Here is a 19,051-nt window from a genome sequence, read left to right as displayed (position 1 = left end):
ACTGGTTAAGTAACAGAAATGACAACTTCTCTACGTTTGTTTCACAATCTGCAAAATAAAATGGATTGAATTAAACGATCTTTAAGGTCCTTTCTAATCTGTGATTTTACATCTCCATTCCTGAATTTCCTAGATATGAAAACAGATCTAGGCTGGTAGAGCTACTGCATACTTTATAGGAAGCCTTATCCTTTCTTTACTTATCCTATTAATGGGTCTATTAATTAGGAAATATCAATCTTCTCAAGCTATATTGTTATGTGAAAGTTAAAATAGCAGCCAAAATCTGCCACCTCTAAACCTCTGATTTTGCAAGAAAATCTTATCTTCTGGTAAACAAGAGATCCCAACCCAGAGGCTTCTCACTCCTTCGTGTGTGGGATTAATAGCGAACACCTTGGCATAAACAGTTTTGAAAGGTCAGAGATGGCAACAATTTTGCTAAGGAGATAAATAGAAAAATAAAATACTGGGCTTCCCTGGTGGCGCAGTGGTTGAGAGTCCGCCTGCCGATGCAGGGGACACGGGTTCGTGCCCCGGTCTGGGAGGATCCCACATGCCGCGGAGCGGCTGGGCCCGTGAGCCATGGCCGCTGAGCCTGCGCGTCCGGAGCCTGTCCTCCGCAACGGGAGAGGCCACAACAGTGAGAGGCCCGCGTAACGCATAAAAAAATAAAATAAAATAAAATAAAATACTGCCTTGGTAATTCCAGGGCTTCAAAAAACTGCATAAGTTTGATCAATAATGAGGCACACAAAAGGGATTGTGGGATAAAGGGCAGGTCCAATTTGAGGTATTAAAATCTTGCCTAAGTCATTTTTTTCCCCAACACATCTTGCATTGCAGCCAATACTGGAAACTTAACGGTAGACTCAGACTTACAATGTTAGAAAAATAAGATTCTGACTATGAAGCAAAAGATTGTTTTAGGTCGAAGAAGTAAATAATAGTAAGAAAAAGGAGTTGTGCAAAAGCCAAGGTAAGAACATTTTCTCTCTGTAATAAATCAACTATGGTTATTGAGCTCAAATTTCGAATGTTATTTTAAGCTGTATTTATTATTATTGACTTTTACCCTTATCCTGGCACAAACTACAAGAGTTCAAAGGAAGCTAATTTGTTCCTAAAATGTATATGTGGATATTTTAAATGTGCCTTAGAAATAGCATGTTTTATTCATATGTTCTTATCTATTGCTCTTGCCTTAAGAGTAAATTTAACTTTTTGCCCATTGAAGAGATAGGTTTCCTTTCTGAAATTTTCATTGTAAATTTTAATTTTTTTAATGAAGTCACTTCCAGTCCTTATGGCAGATTTTATATTTCTGGCAAAAGGATTTTATCATTTAAACTGCATTATACATTATCTATTATCTGCTTATATTAAGAAAGCTCTATTGTCTGTTAATGTTTACTAAACAATCAATTAAGTCTCAGTGAAACCAGAATAAACTCAAACAAATAAGTGGGTTGAAATTCAGAGAAAACTGAGACCATGTCCCCTTTTGAAGGGCTGCCTTTGTGAGAACCCGTTTCTGCCTAAAAGATCTAATTTATCTTTTTTAATGCCATCAAAGTTAATAATGGATGACATATCATAGCTTCAGGGATGCAGCAACTTGTCAATAACATAGAGAATTTAGAAACCAATTCATCAAGTCATAACTTTTTAATTGGACCATGGATGTTTAAGTCATTAGACTCTCCAATAACAAAACCCTACAAAGAGAGAGTTAATTAATACAGAAATGCGTAACTGTCCCCTTCAATGAACAAACTCAGAGTTTCTGTTCTACCTCAATAACAGGTGGCACTTTTCACTTTGAACCCTTTTTGGGTGAGGTAGGGATAAGGTGTGTGGAGTGGAAGAAAGTAAAGTGAAAGAAGAGGGTCTATATATAATACATATAATTATATATATAGTTATATAATTATAGGCCTACATATAAGTATATATATTTGTATATGTGTATTTATGAAATATTTATATATTTATACTTGTATTTATATATTTAACATTTTTATATATATCTCTATATTTTGTTATACATGTGTATGCTTCACAAATACCTCTCTCCCAATACCTACAATGAGTCCAATATATTCTGGGCAAATAAGAAGGAATGCAGCTTTCCCTTCTTTCCTTATTCAGAGGGGAGGTAGGGTGGTTAAAGGACTTCTCCATGTCTCAGTTCTGCACTTACTGGTAAGCCTGCACTGCTGCCCACCTATTTGCATATTGATATCCCATTATCTATTGGATGTCTACACTGGATGGGATCTTAGTGATTATCTGGTGCACCTCACCCACTTCACAATTGGGGAACCAGAGGCTCCGGGACATTAAGAGGCCTGTCCAAAGTCACACAACCAGTTAGAAACAGTCAGTTATCCTCGTGACTCCCACACCCAGCAATCAGTCCACTCCACCAAGCTTCTCTGGTCTTCCCTGCCCAAGAACACATCTTCTGACACTCACAGTGGAGAAATTAATGAGTCTGCAAGTTAAAGATTCGTTTTAAACAAATTGGTTCATTATTATTTAATTGAGGACGCTTCGGAGCAATAAAAGGATTGATTACCAAAACTAGAGAAGCAGTTCATGAAACATTGAGCTCAAGAAATGCAAAAACTGTCACAAGTCAATAGGGGCTGCCTTTCTGTTTGATAGATACCACCCAATAGCTTCAGAAGTATCAGAAACGAATGGTGTCCCAGCACTCCGTAGGCATACATTAATGGGATCAGGAGCATAAAATATAAACAATAATGTACATATTGATTGTTCTGGACACTTGAAGCCCAATAAACATTTGAAAGGTCAGTCATTTTACTTGTATCAGATTACAGATAAGTCATTTGCTTGAAGCTGGAAACTTGGCTCTCCATGTAAATTTAGCTCATGATCTATAAACTGAATCATGCCATACCTCTTTTAGCTTCCTTAGGTTGTCTAGCATGAAAAATATTCTGTAAGTGCCTAACCCCATAAAGCCTATACAAATAAATGACAACATACACATTGCCAGGAAGAATACTGTATGGGAGAAATCTACTCTGTAGGCTGAATAAATATCATGAAACAGCATTTTACTCTGACAGAACATATTGAAAGGTTTCTGTATATCAGTTGCTATATGAGCTTACAAATGAATATGTATGCTTTCAGGATTTTTCGAGAATATACAAGTTTAGGAAGTACAATGTCATAATTACTTTTACTTTTACCTAAAAACTAAAATTTGGTTTGACCAGTTCATGCTAGAGTTTTGGCCCTTTTTTTTTTTTTTTTTAAACAATGAAGGATTTATTCCAAAACAAAATTTTAAAATGTGAAGGTTGTGTGGATGTCCATGTAGAGGAGAAGCCCCTTTACGGGCACCTTCACACCCAGAGGCATCTCTCCTCCAAAGTCAGGCTTTTATCTAGCAGTCTCTCTGGTGCTCCTACATCTGGATAAACTGGATAGTAGAAAGAGAGTTCACAATCCCACAGCCCCAGTTCCTTCCCTGAAGTGATAGGTCCCTCTTCGTAGTCACTATCCCAATGCTGACTTTAAAAAAGGGCAAGAGGGACTTTGAAAGGTTGAAAGGCTCGCAATTTATGCACCATTTATAAGCAGAGGCAAGGCTTGGAAGTATGCCACTTCCCCTTTAACAAAGGCTCCAATTATCCTAAGCTTGGAGAACTCCCTCATTCTCTGCTGCGGAAGGTTGTCATGGTAAGAACCAAGCTTTCAGCAATATCTCCCACTGAAAAGAGGGGTCAGGCAGGGAGCTCAAAGCTGGACATTGTCCTCTATAAGAGGCCTTGCAAAAATTACCGGAATTTCATCTGACAGAAGACTTTCCTCTATTTGTGGAACAGTGAAAATACACCTGCCTTTAGGCTGACAGTTTTAATCCTAATTATTTTCATCATTCTCCTTTGAGTAAGGTGACCGGATTTCCTTTTTCTGAATTTTGCATTATATGGATCTTTTACACTGATTTGTCCATGATTCTACAACAGCTAAAACCAGCCATTCTGAAAATCAGATCTCCTTACTTACGGATCATAACAGTTTTAAAAACACTTTTTAAACTCCTATGACATTCATTAGTAATTGAGAACCAGTATAAAATCATATTTTTAATTTACATTAAAAGACCGTAATGCTAGTAATACGGCAGAACTAAAAATTCCGAAGGAAAATAATGGTGATTCATTTGGTAGCCAAGTAACCTGATTTTAATGTTGAAGACATCATTTTATAGTTTTCTAATAAAGTAATTATTTACAGAAGAAATTATTTCATTTTAAAATATATATAAAACCTCAAATGAACCAAAGGAAATAATAAATATCAGTTTAACAAAAACCCAGTTATTTACTTGGTCACAAAGGGAAGAACATTTCAAAGACAGACCTTTTGCTTCATGCTTAAAGCAGATTCACTATGAAAACAGTTCCTAAATGTAAATTGTGTTCCATTAAATAAAGTAAATAAGCTTGCACCATTGTTTCCCTGCTATTTAGATTTGAAAAGGCTCCAAAAACCTAAGTAACTGACATCTTTTATCACAATCAAAACTCAATTAAGAAGCAGCAGCATAGCACAGGGAGATCAGTTCAGTGCTTTGTGACCACCTAGGGGGGTGGGATAGGGAGGGTGGGAGGGAGACACAAGAGGGAGGGGATATGGGGATATATGTATACATATAGCTGATTCACTTTGTTATACAGCAGAAACTAGCACAACATTATAAAGCAATTATACTCCAATAAAGATGTTAAAAAAACCCTCAAGTCAATCATATTAATATTTTGAGTGAAGAAAATTCAGCACCTTAATAGTGATTACACTTTTGATAAATAAGTAATATTCTGAAATCCAGGCTGTAACTTCATTTTATTGTGAAGCCATTAGGATGGACGATGTTCATGCAAAAGAAAGCAGCTTTTAAGTGTAAATGCTACCTTTTAGCATATCAAGAATGTATCTTTTACTAAGTTAACTTTTAGTTACATAAGATCTGCTAGTTAAGCATCCCCTGAACAGTATTCTTTGTATTTCAAAAACTATTTTCTGCACTTTAAATTTTAAACTGAGACTTTGACAATCAATGAAAAAGCAGAAAAACTTTTGAGGCAAAAGAATTCTGCTTCCCCACTGCTTACAATAAGATAAATACAAAAAATGTTGAAAATCCTGGCTTTATATCAAAAACTGTTCACACATCCTAAAATGCAGGCTTAAGGGTGACACTTAAGGACAGAGCCACTTGCGCTATCAAGTTGAAGTAACTGCACAATTCTACCAAGGAACAAAAATAAAAAATAAAAGTACATTTATCATATTCTCCCTTGGAATGCTTCCTTGAAAGCTACACTAATCTTTCAAAGCTCAGGTCTAACACACAGACTACTTTTCCCCTACTCCCAACCAAGGAATCTTTCTTCTTGAACATGTAGCATGCAACTCTCTGGGCAAGAACTCCACAGGGCCCGATAGCTGTGGAGTACCTCCAAGTACTGCTCATGACATTTCAGTTTTGGAAAAATGAAACTCAGCTATCGATGTCACCTGAGTTTCAAAGGACCATTCTCTGCCACAGTACCTAAATTCAAAAGATTTCCTTTTGACATGAGGCTCCTGGTGATGTGAAAAGGGAAATGAGAGTCCCTACTGGGACTGTGAACATCTTCACATTTGTGAGGCCAACTGCCACACTCCAGGGCTTTTCTTGTTCCCTGACAAGGCTTGTCCCAGCTCTCTCCTGGGACGCTTTTGACAGTGATTGCAAACAACAGAAGCCAGCAGGAGTGTGTAAGAACAGGTGCTGGAGCCTCCCGGGGCAGCCAGCATGCAGAGAAAGGGCCTCCTCAGAGCAGTTCTGGGACATCCCACTTTGGAGAAGCCCTCTTGCCCTCAGCCATTGCGGGATCTTGCTTCTTTTCATGCAGCAGATGTTTGGAAAGATTTGTAACAATGCATCGTGGCTTCTAAGTTGCTGCTGGCAGATTTCCTTGGTCAGCTTTTAAGGGGAATTTGGTGGAATCTCTGACAATATAAAACTACTATGGAAAAAGTCATTCTTGGATTTATGGTCAAGTAAGAGAAATGATAATAATGAAAGGCCAGGACTTTCCCTATTACTCCATTATTCCAGGTTCCACAAATAGGTGGGGAGTTCACACACTCCAGCATATTAGACCCCACTTCGGGAGCATCTGGCTAACTACTATTAATCCTTATGCTTTTCACTTATTAAAACTGCCCCGTGGGCAGGTTGCTCTGCACCATGGGGACGGTCATCTGTGCGGGTGAATGACCACTCGGAGTGGCTGCTATAGCCTGCTTCTCAAAGTGTGGCCCATGTGGTCCATGGCCCAAGCAGCAGCAGCAGCATCAGGCATTGCCTGGGAGCTTGTAGGAAATGTAAAATCCCAGGCCTACCCCAGACCTATTGAAACAGAACTTAACAGGATTCCCAGATGATTCACATGCAGATTCATGTCTGAGATGGACTATACTACAGCTTCTTAGAGCAGCTCAGTGTTCAGGATTCAGAGCAAAATGTTACCCCACACCAGGGCTTCGATTAATACTGCTCCAATAGCACCTGGATGCATTATCTAAGCCTCAGACTTCCCAGGAAACATGGGCAAAAACCAATGGATCTATGCCGTAGTCAAGAAGACCAAAGTCAAACAGTACATAATTGGTGGGCAGGACTCAAACCCAGAACTTCCAAATCCTAGACTTCTGCCCTTTTTCTGCCTCAAACGGTCCCTAAGGAATGACTGGCTGTTTCACACCTTAACCTTGAGAATTTTTTTTCCCATTGGCATCATTAGCATAGTAGAAAGAAGACTTCAAATCTTGGTTCTGCCATTACTCACCCCCATGATCTTCAGCAAATCACTTCTTTAAAAAAAAGATTGGGGCTTCCCTGGTGGCGCAGTGGTTGAGAGTCCGCCTGCCGATGCAGGGGACGCGGGTTCATGCCCTGGTCCGGGAAGATCTCACATGCTGTGGAGCGGCTGGGCCCGTGAGCCATGGCTGCGAGCCTGCGCGTCCGGAGCCTGTGCTCTGCAGCGGGAGAGCTGCAGCAGTGAGAGGCCTGCGTACCGAAAAAAAAAAAAAAAATGATATTCACCAAGGCTTGGCAGCAATATGAAAAATTCTGGTATAATGTCAAGAGGAAAAGCAGGTTATAAAATTGTGGTACACTATGATTCCAACTATGTATAGATAGGTACACTTCTAGAAAAAAAAGGAAAACATGTATGAAAGCTATCATATTCTATCAAGATAAATAGGATATATATGAGTGTTTTCCAAATTTTGGGTAGTTATTAAATTGCTTTTACTATTTCTTTAAAAGAAAATAACTATTATGAAAAGGAGATGAAAACAAATATATTAACTATGATACCTCATACAGTTACTATAAATTATCATTAAATCTTGCTTTGAATTCCATGGATAATAATAACAAAAATGAACAATTACTGAGCACTCGCTCTGTGCTCAGCCCTGTGCTAAAATCCTCATCAGCATTGCTCATAAAATCCTCCAGGGTCAGTAATATTATCATCCCCATTTTACAGATGAGGAAACTAGAAAACACAGCACTCAGCCTCTTTGAAACTCAGCTTCTTCTTTTGTGAAATAGAGACAATAATAATATTCACCTTGCAATTTTCTCCTGAGGATTAAAAAAAAAATATTGGTTCTGCCAATATTGGCTTTCTAAGCTGTATGGTCTGTATAAAGGTCATCAAGAGAGTAGAAACTAAATGGTGTCACGATGGAGAGAGAAACAGCTCCCTGAATGTGCTGCCCATTACAGGCTGTCACCAAACAAGGCTGCCTGCCTTGTAGAAGGGCACAGATTTAGGTGGCACCTCAAACACTCCTGAAGCAATATTATTTTCAGTGCACACATGCCAAGCAGCAGACATCTGTGTTACATTTGAAGGTGGGATAGTTCCGACAGCAATACCTGGCCTAGGAATCAGGAAACATGGACTCTGAGCCTGGTTATGTCATTTCTCAGGCCTCAGCTGCCCCATCTGTACCATGGGGACGTGTGTTGGTTTTGCTCGCCCAAAAAGCTGGTCAGCTCCTCCCAGCCAAGGCTCCACTCTTGCCCAGTCAATCCTTTCCCCACATGGCTGCCAAAGTGGTCATCTCAAAACCAGATCTAATCAGGTCACCACACTACTATGCTGCTTCAAACAATCCACTTGCTTCCGTTGCTTTTATTTATTTATTTATTAGTGGTACGCGGGCCTCTCACTGTTGTGGCCTCTTCCATTGCGGAGCACAGGCTCCGGATGCGCAGGCTCAGCGGCCACGGCTCACGGGCCCAGCCGCTCCGCGACACGTGGGATCTTCCCAGACCGGGGCACAAACCCGTGTTCCCTGCATCGGCAGGTGGACTCTCAACCACTGCGCCACCAGGAAAGACCCCGTTTCTTTTAGAATAAAGCCCAATCATCTTCAGCACAGCCTTCGTGGCCCTGTGAGGTCTGGCCTTCCCTGTGACCCTCCACCTTGCATCCCACACTGCCTTCACTCCAGCTCTCTTTCACTGGCTCGTGTGTTCTCTGCTTCTGCCCACACTGTTCCCTCTGCTTGGGTATCTCTCTCCTCTGCCCTTCCCCAGAGCGCCTCAGCTCAGTCACAACTTCCTCAGGGAGCTTGTCTGACAGGAAAAGCTCACCCTGTGGCACCCACTCGAAGCTTCACATCTCCCTCCCTCAGGCTACTTAGAGCAGTTGTAATTTTATAATACTTGCATGATTCTATAATTAATGTCCCTGTTTGTCCTGTTGTTACCCCACCTGCTAAAATGCAGCTTCCACGAATGTAGGGGCTTTTTTTTAGTCTCCCCAGTTCTTAGCACAGAGCAGATCCTTAATAAATCTTTGTTGAATGACTGAGTGACCATTTTCCTCCCCACACCCTCCTCCAGATTACCGAAGAGCTGTGTAACTAATAGATGCACAATAAATCCAGTAGGCTTGAGTCGACTACAGGCATAACAATATACATGACTCCTAGACTCTCCTCCCCTACAAAAAAAAAAAAAAAAAAAAAAGAAAAGAAAAGAAAAGAAGAGAAAAGGAAAGAAAAGCTTTTATGCCATATCAACTAAGAATGTAAGAAAGGCAATGCAGAAAGCATTTCACAAACTTTAAACTTCAGTGTAAACATAACTTCTTGTCTCCATCCTTTTTAGAAACAGCTACAGTATATTTTATATACATAAAATATAAAATACACAGTATAATTATTACTGACAGACTATAGAGCAAATTATTAAGTCTCTGGAAGGATTTAAACACAGTCAAATCCCATTGAAACATGGTTTTTTTTTTTTTTTTTTTTTTTAAGCAAGGTTTGGATAAACCACAGGGTAGACTTGTCTCGGTTCCAGTTTCTTCATCTTAATGATGAAGGGTTGCGCTAAGTGTTCCTTAACATCCCTTAAACTCTGAGATTTTGATATTATGACAATTAACACATAACAATGAGAATCAAGAAAATCTATACATGCATGATGCAAAGCCATGCCACTCTATGGACACTCTGACCAGCCCTGCCTAGGTGAAACCCTGAGGAAGCCCAAGCTCACCTCCCATGTCTACACCCCTTCTCCATCTGGAGGTGCCTCCTTTCCTCCTCACCTCTGCTTCTCTCTGCTCTTAGAATAACTGTCAGCAAGATTAATTTAAATCCGTGTGCTCTCTTTCCTTCAGGGCCTTTGCCTTTGAATCTTCTCTCTCAATGTGATGAAAGTTGTTTCTTGCCCCCAGGAGAAAGGATTTCAGGCATTAAGACACTGGTAGAAGAGGTTTACCAAGCAGGGACCCTGGCTGCCAGCAAAGGCAGCTTCCTTCCTCAGCCCCTGAATGAGACCAGCCTCTCCTAGGATGTAGGACAGGTGAGGGGAGCTCAGAGAAGGGGCAAAGCCCCAACTCAAATATTGCCTATTCAGACTTTGTTCAAATGCATTTGTCTATATGTTCACGAAAATATATGCAGCTGAAGTGTCTCACAAAACTAGTGCACAAAAATTCAATCTTGTAATGTTAGAAACTATTCGTCATTAATTAACTAGTTTTGACATTGCAAGATAAATCATTTCTTGATCACTTTAGATAACAAAATCACCTTCTGGGTGTGCAGTTTATTTAAAATATTTTATATAGAGCATTTCAAGCATTTATATGTAATATGTATAGTATTATTATGACACATAATATCTTAACTATTTTTTAGCATTTGGGGAAATTGGAAGAAAAATTAGATAAACAAAGAATAAGTCAGAATAAAGCACAAAATTTAACTAAAATTTGGAATAATTTTGCTAAAGAACTCACTTTCTTCTACTCTTAAATTCTAAACTTCTAGTATGATTCTGTGTTAACGGAAACTTTTTCTAAATTTCTGAATGAACTGTGTGTGCTAGAAATGGCATTCTAAATTTAAAGGTTTTAAATAGATACCTAAAATTATTCATTAAATATACAAACATTTTAAATGCAATGCAAAATAAATCTGTGCTTCAGAAATATGTAGCATTTTGGTAGCACTTAATCAAAAGCAATGTCATTTCTAGCTCCCTTATATTATCAATAGATATTCTGTCTTCTATACAAGTGCAGCATGAGCTATATAACACAACTGATTTAATTGATTTTATTATGATTAGGCTTGTTAATTTTTTAGAATTTATTATGCTAGAAAGAGGGGAGACAGTGTGTGTGTTCTGAATGGGATTTCTTTTTATGAAGAGTTTAACTCAGTAATCTCTATTTTTTGGAAAGAAGCAAATTTGTTTTTATATATGTTTAATTAAATGACATTAAGAAAAAAAAAAAGAATCTTGAGGGTTGAGAACTTTCCAGACCATTCATCATTTGAACTACAGAGTTGACAAAATCATACCAAATGACGTGCAATTTACTTATTTTGTAGCATTAGTTGTTTGGAGTGTAATTCTGGAGCTCCTCAACACACACTTTCTTCTGTTGATAACCATTAAGAAAGGACATAGAATACCTAATTCAGTTCACTCAAATTTGGTAGATTGCAGAGCGAATTTCTTAGTGTAACCCAACATTAGTGTTACAATGCACACAAGTTTAACTGTAGTTAGCGACTTTCATTCATCGCTTTTTAGCATCTTCTAGTAAAGGCGTGGATAAGAAGGAGGGGGAAATAAAGCTTTGACAGATGGTACTCAGCGTTTGACTCCTGCTGAGCTCAGCAGGACCTGTGGTTTCCAAGGTTAGGGCTGTCAAAATGGCTCTGTCTATCAAGTGAATAACAAAGTATAGACTGCTCGTCCGTTTCCTACACAAAACTTAGATTTCATGTGTCGTTATTGTCGGTCTTTCTGCTGATTTAATAACTTCCAAGGAGAAGAACTAAGGATTCTGATGCAGCCTCACTATTTAAGAAACTACTTGGAAAGGGAATTCTCAAGGGCTGAAAGAGGTAGGCTGAGATCTGATCTCTTTCTCTTTAGTTTCTCTCTGAGGTTTCACGACTTGAAAAGGATTCAAAAGCCAACCAAAGTTTCCCTTTTGGCTAAAAGCTAAATGTGAATCTTTCAAAATGAACTTAATGATGTCTCTCTCTCAAAAGGGCAAAATGTTTTTATTGAGAATCCTTGGAGTGGTGGGTACTTGTTCAAGTAGAAATATTGAGAATGAAAAGGAAAACGTTTCTGTTATGAAATACATTGCTGTGTTTTTCAGGGCCTATTTCTCACCTTTCATAGCTCTTAATATTAAAACCACCCCTCTTTTTCCCCCACCTATGTCTAGAGCCTTAAGATGGTCAGAGAAAGTACCTAGTGCTGAAAGATAAGAGAGCTGAATAATGTCATCAAAATTTGCCTTTTGTCTTGTGCTGTTACAGCTACTTTTCTTGGTAAGTCATGTTTTTCTTTATGTGTATTTTGTGATCTCAGGATTGTTATTGAGCTTCTGGGATTCTAATAAGAGGCCTTTTGGTGGATTCATAAACCCAGGCTTTTTATTAAGATGATGCTGAAATGAGGATTGTGGTAGTGCCTCTGAGTAAGCTAATAATTGTATTTCAATGTTTAATTTATAATATAACATTTAAAGCAAACCTTCTGACTTATTTCAAAAGGACAAAGTAAAATTAAAATGTGGCCTTTTGAAAGTGACAGCTTTGGACACACTTTAATCTTGTCCTGTTACTAAGCATTTTCGTTGCTATTTTTGACAAGCTGATAGAAGAAGTACACATCTTGTCTCTTTTTTGACTCTGGCTTAAGTAGACATATTCATCCGTGTGATTGTTCCCTACTAGCATGTCTGAGAGAAGACTTTCTTGCTACAATATAGTTGAAGAATTTTCCTCAGGAAATATTTAGTTTATGTAAGTCCGATGATCATAATGAAAATGTTATTTGAAACGATGGCTATTTATTATTATTTCCAGTACATTTACTTCGAACATTGAAAAAAATGTTTTGAAGTATTTACCTTCTTCTAAAACTTAAAAAAAACCTCCAACCTAGCAGTCCCCTCTCTGAGACTCTGCATAGCAGATATTCAGTAAATGTTACTGAATTGAATTTAAAAGGATATTAAATATTGAATAAAAGGAATTCTTGAATTGAAATAAAAGGGATACAACTTTTACATCTGATTGTTATATGAAATTATAAATGCCAATTTAGCATTTCCAGTTGTACTTGCTTTTTTATCCTGGAAATGTATGATGCTTTTAATCATCTCTGTAGACAGTAATGGTAATTAAACAGAAATTTGGAAAAAAAAAATCTAAACCAAGATGAAATTTTCTTCTCTTTTTTTCTCTCTACCTCTTTGCTTACTTTGTTCAATAAGGCCGTTTCTAAGCTTCTCTCTAACAGCTTAGACCATCCCCCAAAGGAGTTTTTGTTAATGGTAAACTTGCTGAATCAAATTTGCTTTTCATGTGTTTGCATTTTTTGAAGAGTCTCTGTGGGGTTTCGTCATGTGTCTGTGGGGAAAGTGTGCTTCTGTAATTTCAGCCGAGTCCATAAACTATAAGTCCCTGGAAATTAAGTCCATCCTTGGCTGGAAATAAGCAATCCTAGAGGAAGGAAACAGAACTAAAACAGATACGATATTCAAGAACTCGAACTATCGCATACTTAGCCACCCAGCAAACCTTAACCTAACCCGGAGCGCTGGCCCAGAACTCTGGCAGCAAAAAGTCAAAACTTCCAGGTTAACTAATATAACTAATATGTTCTAAGTGCATATGCTTTCAGTTTTATTTATTTTAATCTTTAAGAGTTTTAAATTGTGGTAAAATAACATAGCATAAAATTTACCATCTTAACCATTTTTAAATATTCAGTTAGCAGTGTTAAATACATTTACATTGTTGTGCAACCAATCTACAGAGGTCTTTTCATTTTGGAAAACTGAAACTCTGTATTCATTAAAAAATTCCCCGATTTCCTCCCCACAGTCCCTGCCAATCACCACTCTACTTTCTGTCTTTTTTAATTTGACTACTCAAGTTCATTCATGTAAGTGGAATAATACAGTATTTGCCTTTTAGTGGCTGGCTTGTTTCACTTAACATAATATCGTCAAGGTTTATCCATGTTGTAGCATGTGTCAGAATTTCCTCCCTTTTTAAAGCTCAATAGTATTCCAACATATGTATATATCACATTTTATTTATCCATTCATCCATACATAGACTCTTGGGTTGCTTCCACCTTTTGGCTATTGTGAATAATGGACATGGGAATACAAGCTTCATTTGTTTTAGAATGTGATTACTATGGGCTATAGAGTAAATAAAGACCACAGTGCACATTGTGTGAAGAATGGTAGAAAATTACAGTAATAAAAATAATAGCCAATGTTTATCAAGCGCTTACTATGTGCCAGGCACTGTGCCATGCACATCACTGGTATTAGCTCTATGAGAGATGTACTATTAATATCTTCATTTCATAGAAGTGAAAACTAAAGCACAGAGAGTTTGGTTAACTAGTCTAAAGTCACTGAGCTATTAAGTCATCCGGCTGCAAATCTGAGAAATGGGGGTGAGGGTCTGTGCACTTGGAGGGAGAAAGAAATCACAGACTCCATATTTATGACTCCACAGCCAAGTAGTGAAGAACTCATTGACCACTGAAAAGGTGTGGCCTAGTCAAAAAGCACTCCAGTAGGAGCCAGAAAAACCTAAAGATTTCTGTAACCACCTTGCTGCAGGACCCCCAACAAGATAACTACCCTCTCCAGACTCAGTGTTATGAACGGAGAGGTTGAATTGTGTGTACTATGGTCTATGATTTCTGACAATCCCTCATTCCAAATGAGATTTACTATCTAATACTTTATTTCTTAGAGTATTATTTCCACTACTTGGAGATTAAGACATAATTAAAAATTTTTAAATGTATGCTTAAGTCTCCAAGTTTTGATAATAGTCTTCTGATTCTCATTCCACTATATTCAAATTGTTCCTGATAACCCTTTAACAAAACTAAAAAGTAAGAATACAGTGACCCAACAGGAATGTATGAGGTAAAATGAGCTTTCTCTTTCAGAGCGTCCCTAGATGTGCCTACCCAACAAAAAAGTAAAGTGGAGAACTGTGAACAGTGTTCATTTAATATATATTCACATAATTAGGGTCATATAATCCCCAGCACCCTGCCACTGAGGGGTAGAAGAGAGGTGAGCCTGAATGAATCCACGTTTTCCTCTTCATAGTCAAATTTTCTCACTTCATAGTGTCTACAGAAACAAAGACTGTACATAAGTACCTCATCATTATAATACAGTTTTATCAGTGCTTTTGGTTCTAGGGTTATGAGTTTAGGTCATAGATGTTTGTGTCTTCATTTTCAGAGCAGAGCCCTAACTCTTGCTTCAGTGATTAAACTGTATCCAAGGAAACAAAGACCAAAAAAAAATTTTAACTTTGTAAAAAATTCTAAGGTCCTGGAGAAGAGCATTTGAATATCACTGATCTAATGTATAAGTAAGTGCATGTTTGAAAACCCATGAAGAACTCTTACCAGAAAAGGCCTTGCAAATCAGGCTCAAGAGAAGCCTTGAGTTGCAATATTGTTTTAATTCTATGCAAATCAAGTGACAAATGCTTATTTAACCAAAGTCCAGGTATTTCAAACAGAGTTCAGACAAGTGATTGATCAGGTTTGCATTTTTTCAGTGATATCTTCAGATAAAGTTCAGTATTAAAAGAATGTTTTCATTTATTTTCAGCCAGCATTTTCAGCAGGGTTGATGATTTATTTTAAACCAAATTATTACAATGGAAGCATTCTCCATATTCCAATTCATGAATTTGCTCTTCTACTGATAGTAACTATATTCAACCTACAGCCAAGCTAGAGAATTCTGTGATACATACTGTTATCTTCCATCTATGGTTTCAGAAGATGGGAATTCTGCAAACCAGACAGAAGAGGGAGCTATCCATCTGGAAATTAACTGATCCTTTCAAAACAATATAAAATAAATATAGAAGGGAATCCTAATATGATCAAGTCTTATCTTATTTGGTCTTGCATTTTATAGCAACACTGTAAATTTTCTGGTGCATTAAAAACAAGAAAGAAAACTACCAGCAGAGGCAAAAACAATGAGCTAAATTAATTAATGAAGAGGCAAAATATACAAACCATTAAAAGGCCAATTAAAAATACACTCTCATTTTATGGTTTGATCTCATATTTCATAGCAAAATATAGAACTAGAACACACCCCCAAAAGTCCAAAATAATTTTTTACTGCCATACATATCACTAATTTTACTTTCCTATAGATCCTGATCATAAAATGGAACTCTGACTTTAAAACTGATAACATCTGGAAATAATGGCAAAATAGAAAAACTGCTGGGCTGCATCTGTCTTGAAAATGCTATGTAATAAGATTTACTTAATATATTTGAAAGAGAATAAAATGTTTTGTTCCCCAATTTGTTGCAACATCTGAAAGTTCATGAGGTTATGACCCCTCTTTAAGAAAGCATCTCCCACCACCTGCAAATACCCCAGGAAAAGCAGTTGGAAACAATAAAACACGTGCTAGTTAACTGTTACCAGGGAAACAGTTCTGGTTCACCGATCCGAGCACCTGCGCTTCCCAGTGGCTTTGTCTGAGGGAGACATGCCCCAGCTGTTAGTGAATAACCATTGTTATAGATCATCAGGAAATCACAGTCAGCAGGCAACCCAGCCCCACTGGAAGTTTATTTCTCATATTTGTTCATCACCAGGGCAATCCTCCACCTTTAAAACATCCCCTTAGTCTGGGTTAACTAAATAGCCCAGCACTAACAGGATCACTTAAAGGAGGCAAGTTGCAAAATGGCCTTTTGCGCAGAGAACAGATTTCTAACTTTGATTCCAGTTGCATCACCCTCCTGCCCTCTTCACTTTTCAGTGGCGATTACAGGGCAAATATCTGAAGTCAGTGCCCCTTTGGGTGCTGTCCTTCTTGCCTTGACTGGCCGCTTAGATACATACAGGCACCCACACCCCACCACCACCACCACCACCACCATGACTAAGAGTTTTCAGAAATAGTTGCCTAACCCCAGCCTGGAGAAAGCAGCATGGTTGGCAAATGAGGGATTCTGCAGAGGAAGTTTGGGGCTGCCATCAACGGAGGGTCTGAGACGATAAAACTCTGGGTCCCTCCCTCCCCAACACACATGCACCTAAAACCAGAACAGCCCCCACTTTACCAATTTTATATTTTAAAATAAATTTATAAATTCTTAGATTTTCTTTGAAACAAGATGGCATTGATTTTTAAACTTTAAAAGCTAATGAGTTCCAAACCCATACAAGCATCAGAGTCATCCTGAGAAATAGAGACTTCTAGACTTCTGGTTTCCCATTTGGCATGTAAGGAGCTCAGAAGTCCCCACTCCATCCTAACAATAAGTCAAACCTGAATAAATGGAAAAATCCACAACTTTTCTTAGCTTCCTCAGAGAAGTGAGTTCACAGGACAACCCACTCCCCCAAAACTGTAGAGACAAGTGAATTCAGAGAGTCACAACTTTCTGGAGCAGAAACCCATGAGAGAAACCTCCACAGGAACCAGTGCCAATGTAGGAAAACCTGCATTATAATTGATGAATTGCAGAGGCTCAGTGTGGACAAGTCTGAGAATAAAGCTCTGAAAGGACTCAGTTATAGAAGGGTCCCCACATTTTTGTGAGTTTCACCTCCAGGACCTCGACCAGGTCCTAGCTATATATATTGGAGAAAAAACTTGTGATCTCATCAGGGCCAGGGGGGAAAAAAAACATTTTGAAATACGCCAGAGCATTCTGTTCTTCTCAACATGGCCTGCCCTCAGGTAAAACTATTTTATCAGGGCTTCCTTGGTGGCGCAGTGGTTGAGAGTCCGCCTGCCGATGCAGGCAACACGGGTTCGTGCCCCGGTCTGGGAAGATCCCATATGCTGCGGAGTGGCTGGGCCTGTGAGCCATGGCTGCTGAGCCTGTGCATCCGGAGCTTGTGCTCCGCAATGGGAGAGGCCACAACAGTGAGAGGCCCACATACAGCAAAACAAAAACTATTTTATCAGAGCCTAACGTACTGGGGTTTTGTCAGAGCCCAACTGACCTGGGGGAACTCCAGCTCTCTCTAGCCATCCAGTCCCACCTAAAGTGCAGGGGTTGGGAGGCTGACAAACACTGGTGAAATTCACAGTTCAGGGGCATAGGCTTATCAAAGACTGAGATCTAATCATAGGACTATAGAACACTTCCCCTCAAAATCTTACCCCCATGTTACTAAAGGCCTATTTACCATAGTTCCTTTTACCCAGTACGTCATACTTACATTTCAACAAGAAAATGACAAGGTATACTAAAAGGCAAAAATCACAGTTTGGAATTATCAGACCATAAATTACAAAGAAAACAAAAACAAACAAAAAACCCAAAAACAAACAAACAAAAACTATGATAAGGTCTTTACTAGAAAAAGTAGGCAGCATGCAGGAAGAGATGGTTAATGTAAGCAGAGAGAAGGAAGTTTTAAGAAAGATCAAGAAGAAATTCTAGAATTCAAAAAAACCACCATAACAGAAATGAAGAATGCCTTTGATAGGTTAATCAGTAGGCTGGACACAGAAGAGGAAAGAATCTCTGAGGTTGAGGATAGGACAACAGAAACTTCCAAAAGTGAAAAACAGAGAAAAGTGACTGAGAAAAAAAAAGCAAAACAGAACAGAACAGAATGTCTAAGAATATGGGATAACTACAAAATGTATAACATATGTGTAATGGGAATACCAAATATAGAAGAAAGGAACAGAATAATATTTGAAGACACAATGATGGAGAATTTCCAACAAATTAATCACAGACATCAAACCACAGACGCAGGAAGCTCAGAGAACACTAAGCAGGATAAATGCAAAATAAAACAAAACATCCTAGGCATAACATATTCAAAATTCAGAAAATTAATGATAAAAAAAAATCTCAGAAAAAGAAGAAAAAAAATCACCTTACCTATAAAAAAACAAGGATAATAATTACATTAGGCTTATCCCAGAAACCATGCAAGCAAGAAGAAAGTGGATTGAAATGTTTAAAGTGCTGAGAGAAAAAACCACCAACCTGGAATTCTATACCTTTTGAAATTATCTTTCAAAAGTTAAGGAGAAATAAGGCCTTCTCAGACAGACAAAAATTGAGGAAATTTTTTGCCAGTAGATCTGCCTTAAATGTTAAAAGTTATTCAGAGAGAAGGAAATTAATACAAGCTAGAAACTCTGATCTAAATAAAGAAAAAGAGAGTATCAGAAAATGGATAAGTAAATGTAAAATAAAAACTTTTATTTTTTCTTAATTGATCTAACAGATAAAAGTTGTTCAAAATAATAACAATGTATTAAATTATGTATGTATATATGTGCTATATATCTAGATAGATAGATATAGCTATATGCTTATGTATGCTTATGTATAAGTGAAATGAATTACAACAATGATACAATGGATAGTATGG

This window comes from Phocoena sinus, chromosome 13 (assembly GCF_008692025.1).
Source record: "Phocoena sinus isolate mPhoSin1 chromosome 13, mPhoSin1.pri, whole genome shotgun sequence".
In the NCBI taxonomy this organism is placed as follows: Eukaryota; Metazoa; Chordata; class Mammalia; order Artiodactyla; family Phocoenidae; genus Phocoena; species Phocoena sinus.
The sequence above is the reverse complement of the archived record's forward strand: the minus strand, read 5'-3'. Positions refer to the sequence as shown.